The following is a 15,495-nucleotide window of genomic DNA, read 5'->3' on the forward strand; positions in this document are numbered from 1 at the left end:
ACTCAAATGCCAAAGTGAAGCTTATATGGAAGTAAACTACAGACATAAATCTGCAAGGGTAGAATTCCACCCAATGATCCTAAAATTATTTCAAGGAATCAATCTCCAAGTATGCATCATGAAATCAGAAGAGCCCAGTTAAGCTTTTGGTGGGGGGGAGGATAAAGAAGAAAGAAAATGAAAGACTTAAGAAGAGGCAGCAAAGGTTTCACCAATCATTATATCATTGAGAGGGCTCAAACTACAGATGAAGTTAGAATACAGAAGATTGTAGAAAGGGTATTTAAAATTATTAACTGATCAAAAATTTGTAGTTGTCATTAAAAAAAATACAACTTAGCAATTCAGTTCAGAAAGAAGAATATCCCCAGGAACATACACATCTGTTTAATATTACAAGCCAACTGTCAACATCCTAAGTGAAGTTTTAATTTAATATTTTTTCTTTCTTGATGTTTTACCTTTAATCAATGCCTCATGAGAGTATCAACTTTCTATAAGAAACTGTTAAATATAAAGAAATGTTATTGTAGCATGTTTATAAAATCATAGTTCGAGAACTTTTTATTTTTCCAAAGCCTGACCACAACTTAATTATCTGCAGGACATTCCAGGCTCACAATTGCAAGCTCCAGTTCCCAAGCAATTTTAAACAATATCTACTGTACAGGACAGAGGGTACACAAAAGACCGCAACATGGTTATATTTCCAAAAGTCAGCATTAGGCCCTTTAGACATGGTTTTTATTTTCATTAAACAATATTTGTTTCCTCACTAATCATTAAATGGTTTTCATCACTACTGCCTGCTTTCCTTTCACATGTCAGTTGCTAGCATCAGTGTTTGTGTTCATAATAAATATAAAAGTGATCCACCCCATCATTTAAAAATGAACACACACGATGTCTGGTTCAATGAGTGTTAAGAGACTTAGCAATATACTCACACCCTGAATACTGTTCTATTTTAATCTAGACACTTTAAAAAACGTAATGGAGTAATAGACTATACAGCCCTCTCCTTTAAATCAGATTTAAGCCTCGTGCCTGCTTATGTTATTGTGGGCACACAGATCTAATCAGTGGTTCAAGACATTTACTTGGGAAAACGAAAGAAGAAGACAGTAAGTTCATATCCCCAACCATAATGGGGAGGAGTTGAGAATATTGCCAATTCCTTTAGATGCATGAGAAAACTAGCCTGATTAAAAGTAACACACTAGAAACTGACCGAAATGTGGAGGAGCAACTCATAGAGCACTCCAGAACTTTAGGAATAATTCTGAGAAAGTAAATTTTAAAAATAAATAAAAGCTGTATGCTATAAAGTATCAGGAACAACAAAAAATATGTGAAGTGTGGAAGAAACAAAGAAAAGTATATCAAAGTCAGAGGTAAAATTAATCATCAGTAGGAAAAAAAATCCAGTAAATAATCTGGAAAACCTTCAAGAAGTCAAGATACTTGCATTGTTGCATTGGAACTAGCAGTTTCCAGAAAATCAAATTATTTAAGTACAAATAAACTAATTTTGGATTTCAGATTAACTGGCCAGCAGCTATGTGAGTGCAGAGAGACAGAAATGTACAAACACATGTGTTTACTGGCGTATGTGTTTATCAAACATTCTATAGCACTTCTTATGTGCTAAGCACTTTCAAGGTGCTTTATGCACATTAATCCTCCAAAATTAGGTACTACTTTATTCCCATTACATAGATGAGGAAATGAGGTTAAATATTTTACCCACAGATCAGTTGCAGGAGGTGGTAGAGCCCAGAGTCCATGCTCTTAACCATCATGGCACAAATCATTCCAGGTGACATTACCTCTAATCCAAGTAAAAACAAGCCTATTACTTGGAGGGATCCACAGGCCTACGTTCTCCATAGCTGCCTCCTCAGGCTTCTTATTCTCTGCTGGCTTCTCAAATGTAGTCTTTTCCCAGGGACTACTCTGAGGCCCTCTTTTCTTCTGACTTGAAATTCTCCTTGGGTGATCCCACTCTTTCCTCAAGGCTTCAATCTCCATTTACATTCTGATGTCTTCTCCAGTCTAAATTCCTGGCTTAGAAATCTTTCCTCCAGTACATTTCTATATTTACAACTGCCTAGGAAATGTGTCCCTTGGGTGTTCAGCAGGCACCTCAAATAACTACAAAATTAAACTCATCTTAACTACCTACCTATCACAATGAAAACCTCAAAGTCATCTATAACCATTGATTTACATCTCCTACACTGAACGAGTCCTAGCTCTTCTCAAATATATCTTGAGTCTACTCCCTAGCTCTATATAGTAACAGCTGAATTCAGGTCCTTGCTGTATCTTGACTAGACTTGATTACTGCAACAGTTCAACTGGTTCTTCTCCTTGCTGCCAGTCCTTCTCACCTCTGCCGAATCCACCAACTGCCAGCAGAATGATCTTTCTCAAATACATACCTAATCACATTAGTCCCCTACTGAAAACTTTTTCTAGTTCACCATGGCCTTCAAGATAATGCCATTCCTTTCCCATTCTAGGGGAATCCCTTTTTACCCTTCAAGGCTTAACTCAAAACTCACCTCTCCTGTTAAGCCCTCTCCCTTTAACCCCTCCCACTGAGTTCTTCACTTCCACCTGTGTCCATAGACACTTTGATAGCAGCACTTATTAGAACATGCTTTAGTTATGTGCCTCTAAGTCTATTTTTTTCCTAGATTATGTGTTTCTCAAAGTCAGACATTGTCTCACTCATGTTTGTACACCCAATACCTAACCTAGTTGTATGCCTGGCATATAGTTGGTGCTTAACAGTAAGTGACTATGAGTAAGTGAATGAATAATTCATTCTCAGAAATACCTTCAGTTCAAAGCGATATTTATAATGTCTAAAGCAGAGTGAATGGGCACAATTTTGAATGCAATGTACATCTCTTGTTGGCCACCACCATGCATTGCTCCCCTCCTTCTGGGAACAGCTCCCCAAATTTCCTTTGGAAACAATTCGTCCCTGATTCTCAGCCAAATGTATTGGGTGGAAGTAACATACTGTGTCAGATGCAGAGCTGGGTTCTAAATGGACCAAGCTAAGCAGTATATCCTTTTACTGGCGACAGGAGTGGATTGAGGATAAGAATATCACTCAATTTGAGCCAGTAACAGCAAGTGAATCCCAGTCAAGGAAAGAGCCTCTCTCTTCCTCCAGAGGGGGCATTATGAGAAAGTGAGGCCTGCAAGTGCTGCAGCTCAGTGGCTGCCACAAAGCAAGGGTTAAAGGCGCCTTAAAGGCGCCAACACTGTGTGTGCAAGGCAGAACAGAAGGAGTAAGAAAAACCAGGCCTGTGGTGACAGTTTGGTTCACCGAGTCCAGCCACACCAGAGGTTAAGTCATACCACTAAACTTTTCAGTGATATAAATCAATAAATTCCTTTGATCACTTAAGCTAATTTGCATTGGGTTCTCTGTAACTTATAACCTTAGTAAGACTTCTGATAAAGCAAGTTAGTGTTTATGGGAAGAAAATCAAGCTACACATTTGAAGAAATGTACAGAAAAAGGAGACAAACGGAGAAGGTGAGAGTGGACGCAAATTAAATTTGATAGGATACGAAGAAAACAAAAGAAAAGAAAAGAAGAAAAGAAAGAGCTAACAAAGTACTCTACAACACAAACAGGAGAATGAGATTCCAGATGTGGAAAGAAAGCTTTCAATTCCAGACAGCATCAGTCAGGCCCATACAGGGGTATCCTGTGGTACATTTATGAAAAGAATAAAGTTTTATAAAGAGCTAGAAAAAGAAATTTAAAAAATAACCAATGTTTCTTTTTGAAAAGGCCTTTATGAGAAAAAAGAAAAGACTTTGGGATAATTTAATCTGGAGAAAGCAAATCCTAGAGGCAATTTAAGTTGTTGAAGGGTTATTTATAAGGAGGTGACTAAACAGCTGTTCTCCAATTTCACAGGGAAAAGAATGAGAGGAAATTGATTTAAATTTCAGTATGAAGCTCAAGGCAGGCAAAGGAGAAGTGCTTGAGGGAGAACTGTTAATGATGAAAAAAACTAAATGGAAAACTGGATTTTTATGGCTTTTAAAAGATGGAAAATTACCTATGTTGATTCATTTAGTTTGGGGGTAAAACTACTAAACAAATATTTGAGGTGTGCCCTCTGTTCATTTATTCAAATGCCATGTATGAATCCCTACTATGGGCCAGATGCTCTGCAAGGCACTAGGAATACAAAGACCAAGAAGATACGGTGTCTGTTCTGTCTAAAGGCTGTATTACTGGGTACAAGAGCCACTGTGCTAAATACAAAGAAGCATGAAAACAGAGTCCTGCTCTCTCCTTTTCCATCCCCTGTGCCCAATATAAGCCCCAAAATAAACAATATCATTTGAGAGATAACACAATAGCAGCTAAAAGGTTAAGTGACAATGTTATTATTAAATAAAAACACAAAATAATAAGGCAAGGGATGTCACAAGCCATACATATTTCCATAGTAAGGAATACAGGCAGCAAATGCTTTCAATTCAAGAGGAGACTAGTATAGGCTAGAATGTGCCTTTCGAGATCAATGGAATTTGAGAAAGTGAAGGAGAGCCAGCAGTCCAGGCAAGAGAAATAGCAGGAGCCAAGGAAGGAGGCAAGAAGCTGAGGGGACTAACAGAGCAGCGTGGTGAAAACTGGTGGGATGATGTAGGCAGTGTGGGGTTTAATACTGGAAAGGTGGGTAGGCTAGCTTTAAAAAGACCAAATATCTGAGAATGTTTGCGTGGAGAATGAGCGGTACTGAGCGCTTCTGAGCCAAATTAATGATGAAAGCAACATTTTCCGCGCAGTGGCTTAGCTTGGAGAGGGACTGAGGGCTCACCGTTACTGTGTCAGCTCAGGCACAAGATGGTAGGAGTCTGAACTCCTATGGTAGCAGCAGAATGGATGAGATGCAGAGAAAGTGCAGGTGCTTATTCACTTAATTCATTTCCAAATACTGTGTACTGAACTGTGCCCTGTGCTGTGAGGGGAGTGGAACACAGTGTCTATCTTCTCGGGCTTGGTAATTAAGTGGATAGAGGAGGACAGGAAAAGGGAGAATGACAGATGTAACTGCAAAAATGGCATTCAGGGTGAAGGAGCTCTCTGGTGAGTTCGAATTCCTAAATTTTTATTTACACAAGCTGGAACAACAACAAAATGTCAAAATGTAAACAGGAAAACCAATCCTCCCAATATACCACTTCATGTGCACCATGGAAGATGCTGATTTTATCGCAGTTGAGTCAATGGAAAAGTATAGAAGCAAATATGCTTGTACTGGTTGAACTGTACCAAGTAATGAATATTTTAAAAGACTTCTGAAGCCAGGCATGGTGGTGTACATGCATAATCCCAGCTACTCAGAAGGCTGAGGCAGGAGGATGCTTGAGCCCAAGAGTTTGAGGTCAGCCTGGGCAACATAGTGAGACTCTATCTCCAAAAAAAAATTGAAAAAATAAAAAAAGGCTTCAAAGATAAGAAGTAAGGTATTTTTTTAGGACTGAAATGTTTCCAGACTTCATCTTTTGACATAAGTGAGATATATTCACAGATTTTCAATCATTTACCCACAGATAGGTATTTAGAAGCTTTCAGGAAATTCATCACCTCTCCTTGATAGCTCTTCTTTTTCTTCCTTCTCTTAACTTAATTTTGATTTAACTTCCTCTTGTCATTGCTTGCTTACAAATCACTGCCTTTGTGTCTGGAGCCAATTAGGGCTGTAAAGTACCCCACGACGCCTTCATCTGGGGACCCATTTATATATATTTTCTTATTTCAAGAGGTAGAGCTAGCCTGTAACTCCAAAAGTTTCCAATCAACCATCACATTCTATTCTTTGGAAAAATATGCTTCTCTCCACAGTCAAGAAGACATCAAACTACATATCTTGCAAGAATACTTCCTTTCTACCTGTATAAAGATGAATTGTGCTTTGGAAATTCACTCGCAAAAAAAGGGTTGAGTGTGGGTAATAAATGCTTAATAGCAATAACATTTTAAAAATCTTTCTACCAGTTAAAATTAAATGTAATTTCCTTATTACTTTAATGGAAACCTTTGGAGTTGAAGTATTTAACTAGTCTCTTTTACATCAAGTGTTCATTATATAATTCCCTTTTAATATTAGGTATGTAAACTGTCCATTGACAGAATAAAAACACACATTTCCACTGAAACAAAAACTGGAGAAGGACAAGGCAGCTTGATTCAGGATCTGATAATGGGTTACAGATTCCATTTCAGTTCAGATTTATAGTCAACATGCCACAGAGTCATTTACCGGGTCATATTTGGAGGGAAAGTATGAACTGCCACATCACTGAGAGAAAAATCTGTGTAAGCCTAAAATACTTGACTTTTCCCACTGTAATGCTGAGCCTAAGGAAGAGAGGAAGAGAAAAAAATTATATATATATATAATTTTATATATATAATTATATATATGTTTATATATATGTTTATATATGTTTATATATATGTTTATATATATGTTTATACACACACACACACACACACACACACACACACGTATATTAAAAACTACCTTAAATTAAAAGGCAGTGATGATTTGGCCCAAGTTCTGGGCATGGGGAAGACTTCCCTTTGCCACTGTCTTTCAGGGTCACCCTGAGTGAGGCTGCAATGCTGCCTTGTCCATTGCTGGCTGCTACTAGCCTACTGGCTAAATCATCCTAACCCCCAGGATGCTAGACTTACACAGCAGAAAAATTCTAGAGCTGGTGGGCAGACACCTAACCTGAGTCATGAGCTGTGGATGCAAAGCTTCTACCCAGTTCCCAAGCCAACTTCTCTTTTCCAGCCTTCCCATCTCCTGCTGGGGCCTCCCATTAGTCGACCCCTATCAGAAGCCAGGGGGCAAGGAAACCCCACTATGCAGCCCATAAAGATCAGCCTCTTGATGTGATCCCCAATATTGGAGGTAGGGCCTGCTGGGAGGTGTTGGATCATGGGGGTTGATCCCTCATGAATGGCTTAGCGCTGTCCCCTTGGTAATAAGTGAATTCTTGCTCAGTTCACACAAGATCTGCTTGTTTAAAAGAGTCTGGGACCTCCCCCTTCTCTCTTCTTGTTCTCTCTCACCATGTGACACTCCTGCTCTCCCTTCACCTCCTGCCATGATTGTGAGCTTCCTGAGTCTTCACAGAAGCAGATGCCGATGCCATGCTTCTCGTACAGTCTGCAGAATCATGAGCCAAAATTAATCTCTTCGTTATAAATTACCCAGCTCCAGGTATTCCTTTATGGCAATGCAAAAAATGAACTAATACAGGTTGTGTGGCTAAACTGCACCTTTCAGATTGAGGCCCCCAGGTACTAGGAGAACGGCCTGCTGCTGGCTCACAGCAGAGAGTGTCTCAAGCAGCAGGAAGGTGCCTCACCCAACACTAGGGCCCATCCCTGGGAGAAGCCCACAGACAATGGCTGGCCAATGCAGTGGTTAAAAAGCCCTGGCCCTTTGCCTCAACTGGGCCATTTTAAAAAGCCATCTCAGCTCTAGAGATCTCCATGGAACTGACTGTTTAATGAACAAATAAAATCAAAAACTGGTATCCCAACAACAGAAAAGGGAATTACAATTTTTCAAATGTCTATAATCCATAAATTGGGTCTCCCTCCCTCTCAATGATTTTACTAAAACCACAAATCCTTTTCTCTTTTCTCCAAAGGCAAACCACAACACTTAAGAAACACATGGTCGGCCAGGCGCGGTGGCTCACACCTGTAATCCTAGCACTTTGGGAGGCCAAGACAGGCGGATCACGAGGTCAGGCATCGAGACTATCCTGGCTAACATGGTGAAACTCTGTCTCTACTAAAAATACACAAATTAGCCGGGCATGGTGGCAGGTGCCTGTAGTCCCAGCTGCTCGGGAGGCTGAGGCAGGAGAATGGAGTGAACCCGGGAGGCGGAGCTTGCAGTGAGTCAAGATTGCACCACTGCACTCCAGCCTGGGCAAGACTCCGTCACAAAAAAAAAAAAAAAAGAAATGCATGGTCACAAGGTAATTGTTGATTAAAAGAAAAAGGTTGGTTTGGAAGCAGCCGTATTTCCCCAAAAGCTAGTCAGGCACTTTCAAATATATAATGTATGCACCAAAATATGCTCCTAAAGACAGCAGATGATGTGATAACATACTAAAGAGCAAATCCCCAGAGGCTTGGTCTGTGGAATGCCAAGTGGAGCACAGTTCCCAGCCTGGGACACACTTGCCACAGGACACCTGGCATGCCCAAGAGCTGGGGAGGCAGCAGGCAACCCGAGAAGTACAGCAAACACGTGCCATGACTACTCATCTCATAGCACCAGGGACGTCATCTTGGGAGATAGCTTAACCTTCTGAACCTCAGTTTCTTCATGAATAAAGGAGCCTAACTTGAAAGGATATAGTCAAATAAATTATAAAGCTTTTAACACAGGGCCAGGTAGAGTAGGTGCTCAACAAGTGGTAGCCATTATTATCATTTATTATGCTTTAGAATAACAACCAGAAACTAAGACATCAATGCAACATTTGTGGATGATTTTCTCATATAGGTTAAGAAAGTCTGGATTGGAAATCCAGCTGAGTTACAGGAAAATTACTCCCTTTACAAAAGGTTTTACCACAGACTTCCTTTAAATAGCCCCCACCCCTCCACTGCACATTTATATAGAATTAGATATTGCTTACTCATAACATTTTTCTAATCAAAAGCTATTAATTCTCCATTTCCTACCACAGCAAGTAAAAACTCATCTGCCAGGAGTTTTACTTGTTCTGTTTTGCTTTTCATTTCAAAAGTAAATGTGCTCATTAAATTCTGGATGATAGAAGCAGAAAAATAAATCACCCAAGTCCCATCACTCAGAAAAAGCCATGGTTAACAATTGGTGAGTTCCCTTCCAGTCATTTCCATGCCTAGAGTTTTTTGGGTTTGCACACATAGTTTTAATTGTAATTGGTTTGGGTAGTTATTTTTTTAAGCTAACATAATAATATGAGCATATATTAATTATATATAATAATATATAATTCTCATGTCATGACATACTCTTCAGTATGTCACATTTACCTAACAATTTCTCTATACTTGGGAATAATGCTATAGTGTCTCTACGTAAGGTACTTGTGACGGCTGCCATCACCATCATCATTAAAATTATTATTGTATTATTAAGGCTGCTGCTGTTCTGTTAACATTTCTAAGGCTTTATGAAAAAAAGAAAAGAAACGCTACTGCTGCATACTTTGTTTTGTTTTGTTTTTCCTAGCTGGAGTGCAACAGCACAATCTTGGATCACTGCAACCTCTGCTTCCCGAGTTCAAGCAATACTCCCACCTCAGCCTCCCAGGTAGCTGAGATTACAGGTGTGTGCCAAAGCGGCAGGCTAGTTTTTGTATTTTTTTATAGTGATGAGATTTTGCCATGTTGTCCAGGCTGGTCTTGAATTCCTAAGCTCAAGCGATCCACCCACCTTAGCCTCCCAAAGTACTGGGATTAGAAGCATGAGCCACCACACCCGGCCAAGCTTTTAAACTCAGAAAGACTTCCCACTTCTACAAAGTATGTCAACATTCATCTTCATTTTCTTCAGCTTTGTTTTTACAGTTAAATCTTTAGTCCATCTAGAAATTTATTTTAATGTATGTAGGAAACAAGGAACTAAAAATTTATTTTTTTTTTTTCCCAAAGTGCTAACCAATTATCCCCAATCACTGAATAAATCTTCCTTTTCTTACTGATTTACAACACATCCTTTAGCATGGATAAAACTTACACACACACACACACACACACACACCCTGGACTAATGAGTTTCACTAAAAAATTCATATATGCATATATTATTTTTTGGTGTTAAAATGTTTTAGTATATGTGCTGCCAAAGCAAGCACTAAAGTAATAATTGATGTGTTGACAACACTTTTTCTTCATTTCCAGGTATACAATATACGTTTCTATTTATCCAAATCTTCTGTATCTGTCTACAAAATTTTACAGTTTGGTTCAACTAGGTCATTTACATTTCTTTTTAAGGTTATTACTAGAAACTCTTTTTGTTGCTACTATAAATGTTTCATTATATTCTACATGGTCATTAATTAGATATAGGATCGCCATTGACATTTGCCCACTAATGTTATACAGTGGCTCTCGAGGCCTCTGTAATCAGGCCATAGCACCTCCTCGTTTCACATTGCTGAGTAAGAAGCCCCCACTGGCCTTGTTACGCTGGTTTCCTTACTGTCACTGAGCACACCAGGTTCATGTTCACCATCCATCCACTTGACTTGCTCTTCAAGGATCTGCTCCCAGGTCAAAGCTTTCCTAAGTAGTCTGCCTCTAATTACATGCCTTTTTCTATATGCATCCAGAACTGATAATAAGTCCTAAAACATTTCATACTTTCAAATAATATAGCAATAATTTTCCTTTTATCAATACTAGGACATTCAATTTTTTACATTTGAGAAAAGATTAAACAAAAAACAAACTATATTTTTTGTCTTTTTAAGAGGCTATGATAAATTTGAAACAAATTTGGTAAAAATATACTGTTCGCTTAAAATACTAGTAAACTAGAAGCAGCCTAAATAGCTTTCAACAGGGGTTCAGATAAATCAGTTATTTATTAATATTTTTAATAGCTATGCAGCCAAATAAACTGGTGGTAAGAGCAATACATACTGATATTTAAAAATTTCCAAAATATATTGTTTTCTACAATACTGTTATGTAACCCCTCTCTACTCCCCCAAGGAAGCGGGGAGGGCATATGGAGAGGGATTACATAACCGTATTGTAGAAAAATCCTGATTTTATTTAATAGAAAAACTGTCTGGAAAGTTAAACACCAGAATTTTAACTATGGCTATTTCCTGACACTGTACTAAATGTGAACTATTTTCTTCTTTATTCTGTTTAATGAGCGCTTACTAATTTTATAATCAGATTTTAAAATAGTCAACTTCAAAAATGTGCCCTGCTGATAAAAGTCCATTATAAAATTATATAACCACTTTTAAATCAAATACATTTGTGAAAACACACCAAAAATGCTAACTTCGCAAAAAACAAAACAAAACAAAACAAAAACCTCACTCTGTTTCAGAGACTCGGAAAATATCACAAGGTAAGTAATGGGCAGTTATCACTGTAAAAAGTATTTAAAAATATATCCTGGGACTTTCAGAAAAAGAGTACAGAATCATGCAACCATCTCATTGAAAAGGTCCTTATGGATTATCTAGTCAAAACCTCTCATTAAAAAAATCAGAAGAGTGACACCCAGAGAGGTTAGGTGAGTTCTCCAAGATCACATAGTAAGTTACTGGCAAAGGCCAAAAGTATTTACAATTCAAAACGTACACTCTTTAATTCCTTTCTCAATTCCTCTGAGTTAAGATATGCTGTAGCCTGTTACTTCTGCTAAGACTATGGAATTCACCGCTGGAGAAAATGTCCAAGAAAAGGCAAGTGTTCATTTCACCAGAGTTTTCTGATCATGTGACTATAAATTAGATAGAAATGTTACAATATTGTGAAATGGAAAGTGTCTCTCTCTTGGTTAAACACAGCTTACAAATTCCATGATAAGAACATTTTGACAAATAGACATATGTTAGATGGTGATAAGCAAAGCTGGCAAACTTTAGTATTCATAGACTTTGAGGATCTGAAAGTCTGTAAGAAAGAAAAAAGTATTACCGAGTTTAAAATTTCAACTGTGCTGCAAGCTTTCCATATCTGAGTTATTGGGTTCATTCAATGTATCATACTTTCATTCCTCTGGTTTATTCACTTTCTTTTAGAGGAGTTTTGAAGGTGCCTCTTTTTAAGTCAATATTAAATGTAATATGCTTTAAACATAAAATGATTTTCATATCATAAGCCATAATTAACATGTGTAGACTTCACTGATACTTTACCCACCAGAGGGAGTCCATGTGGATTTCCATGTAGTAAGAGACCTCAAACATCAAGTTTACATGAATTCAACAACCACATTATACATAATACAATCAATATTATAAAATCACTCAATAATATATTTCTATCCCCTGAAAAAGAGAAAAATTAAATGAGATCGGGCACATAAAGTCTTTAACCGAGTTCTTGACCTACAGCAGAAGCTCAAAAATGATTGAGTTTCCAAAATCTGTATCCTTCTGCACATTAGTCACAGTGCTTACAACAAATTAACTGGTATTCTGACTTACACATAAGTTGATGTGAGCTTGGCTGGTATCTGCCCTGAAGGATGGTTCTAGCCTCAATATGTAGAAAAATCTGGTTCTTGGGCCTCCAAAATGAAGCCAGCCCCTGATGGGAAGAGTTCACTAAAAATGTCACACTGAGAAGACATGTTTCTGCAGCCCTACCCTAGTAGGTGAGACACATAATAATTGGTCAATTGCGAACTCAAAATCGAGGGAAGAGGGAACTCTTTGACACACTCCAGATTCTTCAGGGAATGCAGGAGAACATGAATCAACTATCCCTGATAATCATGCTTCTACAACATGTGATATAATCATTACCCCCAAGATGAGTTTCATTCAAGAATAAAGAAAGCAGAACTGAGAATAACAGGAGAGAACCTGGCATCTACACGGGCCCTCCTAAGTTTCTACCTCCTTATACTTCTCGCCACCATAAGGCCCAGCCTAGTGATGGTCGTATTGCTGAGACAGGTCTCAGTCTCCATGCAATTGGCTGGGCATAGGTACGTACGCACTGGGTATCTATTTTGTACTCAACTGTCTCCAAGGTCTAAATATGGCAAAGCTGAAGGACCCCATTGAGTTCCAGCTATGTTCTCCAATCCAGGTTTATCAGTAAGCACTGCTGCCAGGGAGTTATCCACCTCGTGCTGTCTTAATAAAACTCCAGTGTCCACTGGGCTCCTTGGATCTATTCTCTACTATTTAGAATTAAGAAGAAGGCATGAAAAACTGGCACCCAACTCTAACCCTGAAAACGCTGTTATTGTAATCTTCTACCATTTAACTTTTCCAACCAGAAAGCTGGGAATTATTCTACCTCCTCCTCTTTCTATTTCCACTAATTAGTTACTAAGTTTTACTAAGTTTGTTGAGTCTACCTACTAAATACTAACTACCTACTTCATCTATTTTTCTCCCATCCAACCCTACTGTCACCGGCTCCTCAGTTTCACCTGAATTACTGCAACAGCATCCTACTTAGTTCTCCATGTCAGTCTTGTTACATTCCAAACCCATCATCAACACTGCGGATTAGTTTAAAATACAAACATGATCCTTTCAAGCCTCTGCCGCACAGCCCAGAGCATAAAGTACAAACTCCTCAGCACTGCTAACAACGCTCTCATCTAAGAGTTGGCAAACTTTTTCTCTAAAGGGTCAGACAGTAAATATTTTAAGTTTTGCAGGCCTTTGCAGGCTATCGCTCTGCTGCTACAGCATGAAAGCATCCTTGGCCTATATTTAAACAAATGAAAACGACATAGTCCAATAAAACTTTATTTACAAAAATAGGCAGTGGGCCAGATTTGGCCTGTGGGCCAGTTTATGAACCCCTGCTCTAACCTACTTCAGTACAACCTCATCCCCTGACACTCTGACCCTCACCCAGGCCTCCTCCAGAAAAGGGCTCTAGTCACACCAGTCTTGCCTCTGGCCCCCAAACTGCCCTGCTGTTGTGCGCCACTGCCTTTGCTCACACTCATCCCTTCTACCTACATCTGGTGGAATGGTTTTTCTCCATAAAGGCCAAGTTTGATGATCACTTTGAGGTTTCCACTGATTCTCCCTTAAAGAGATTTAGGTATCCTTTATCTATATTTTCAAAGAATAGGTTCATATGCCTCATAGTTTTTTTATGGCCCCACAATGCCTGACACACCAGATGTTCAGTGTTTATTGAATGATGGTATAAATCAATTATTGAATAAATACATTTCAAAACTTACAGTCCTCCTAAGTCTTGGGCAAAATTCAGAAGTGTAATCCACACAAAGGACTCACAATCTCATGAAAACTCTGCAGTGCTGAGCTCTCCTTACAGTACACACTCGGTTATTGCAATCCATAAAAACACAGCATCATGAAGCTACAAGAGGCCCTGGAGAGCATTAAAGCAGTGGTTTTTAAACTGTGTGTCTCTGGGCCCTCTGGTTGGTTCCTAGGGGTTCCTCAAGGAGAAGGGGAAGGTAACAGAAGGGTAGGCTGGCGAATGAACCTCTCTCCCCAAACCTCTCACTCCAGCTTTTACCAAAGCTGCTCCTTATTTCATTAGCTAAAAGGTTCCTGCCATATTTAAAAAGAAATCTATATGATTCAGCATACTCATGCACTGTTCACAGCTTGCATTCTAAACCTCCATTGTTTCCTGATCCTACTTCTGTATGGTTTGGCCCTATCTCCTGTCCTTCCTGCCTCTCATGGACTCACTGTACCTGTTGCATGATACTGCTTCTTTGAATCATGTTCCCTCAACTGAAATCCCCTAACTATGATTGTACTCAACCCTTGGGTAAAATTTATAATCCAGGTGGTCCCAGCTCAACCTTTGGGTCCCAACACTGGCACAGAAAGTCAACACTGCCTCTGAAAAGGAAATCAAGGAGGACCTGGGGAATCAATGCTAAAAAAGTTACAGTTGTTACTCATACTTGAGTTGTTGTGCTACCTGTGTCTGCTTTTCCACTAGGGTGTAAACGTGTTGAGGGAGGAACTGAATCTCAGTAATAAAACAAAAGCTACTATTTACTGAATGTTTACTCTTAATACTGGACTAAGTACAAATGTGCATCATGTAATATTCAAGAATTATGTGAGGATCACACAGCTTTAGAACTGCAATGAGCCTTAGACAGAGATCACCTAGCCCAAAAACTGAGAGACAGTAGATTTACAGTTATTCATTAATTCAAGAAGTATGTATTAAGCACCTGCATCCCTACACTGCTCTACAAGCTACAGAGTCAGTGCTAACAACACAAAGTTCTTCATTTTCAGAAAACATATATTCTAGTAAACAAACAACAAATACATGGATATATGATATTTCAGGGGAAGGGACAGAAAAAGGATGCCACTTTACGCAGGGCATTCAAGGAAGGCCTCACGGAGGCAACATTTAACCAGAGACCTGAGGAACTGAGAGATCAAGCCATATGGAATCTAACAGAAAAGTGTTCCAGGTAGAGGGATGCAAAGGTTCTAAGGGGGGAATGTGCCTGATGCATGTGAGAAAATGAAAGAGGCCAGAATAGCTGGAGTAGAGTGAGCAAAAGGAGGGGGAGAGGAGGTGAGGCCAGAGAGATAGCAGGACCAGATCATCTGGCTTTGGGCCACTCCAAGAACTCTGAATTTCAGCCAAAGATTCAAGATAATCAATTCCTAAAAATAAGTAAATAAAAAATGAAGTTTAGCTTCCACAAAAGAATGTATTATCAAGAACAAAATCTTATCTGCATG

At 39.0% G+C, this 15,495-nt stretch overlaps 1 protein-coding gene across 3 annotated transcripts in view; it reads right to left on the reverse strand.

Annotated features, from left to right (window-relative positions):
• Positions 1–15,495, reverse strand: part of STX18 (syntaxin 18) — a 120,548-nt gene that overhangs the window by 99,451 nt on the left and 5,602 nt on the right. The gene's annotated exons all lie outside the window — the stretch shown is intronic.

The sequence above is a fragment of the Hylobates moloch genome, unplaced genomic scaffold (genome assembly GCF_009828535.3).
Source record: "Hylobates moloch isolate HMO894 unplaced genomic scaffold, HMol_V3 SCAFFOLD_17, whole genome shotgun sequence".
NCBI lineage: Eukaryota > Metazoa > Chordata > Mammalia > Primates > Hylobatidae > Hylobates > Hylobates moloch.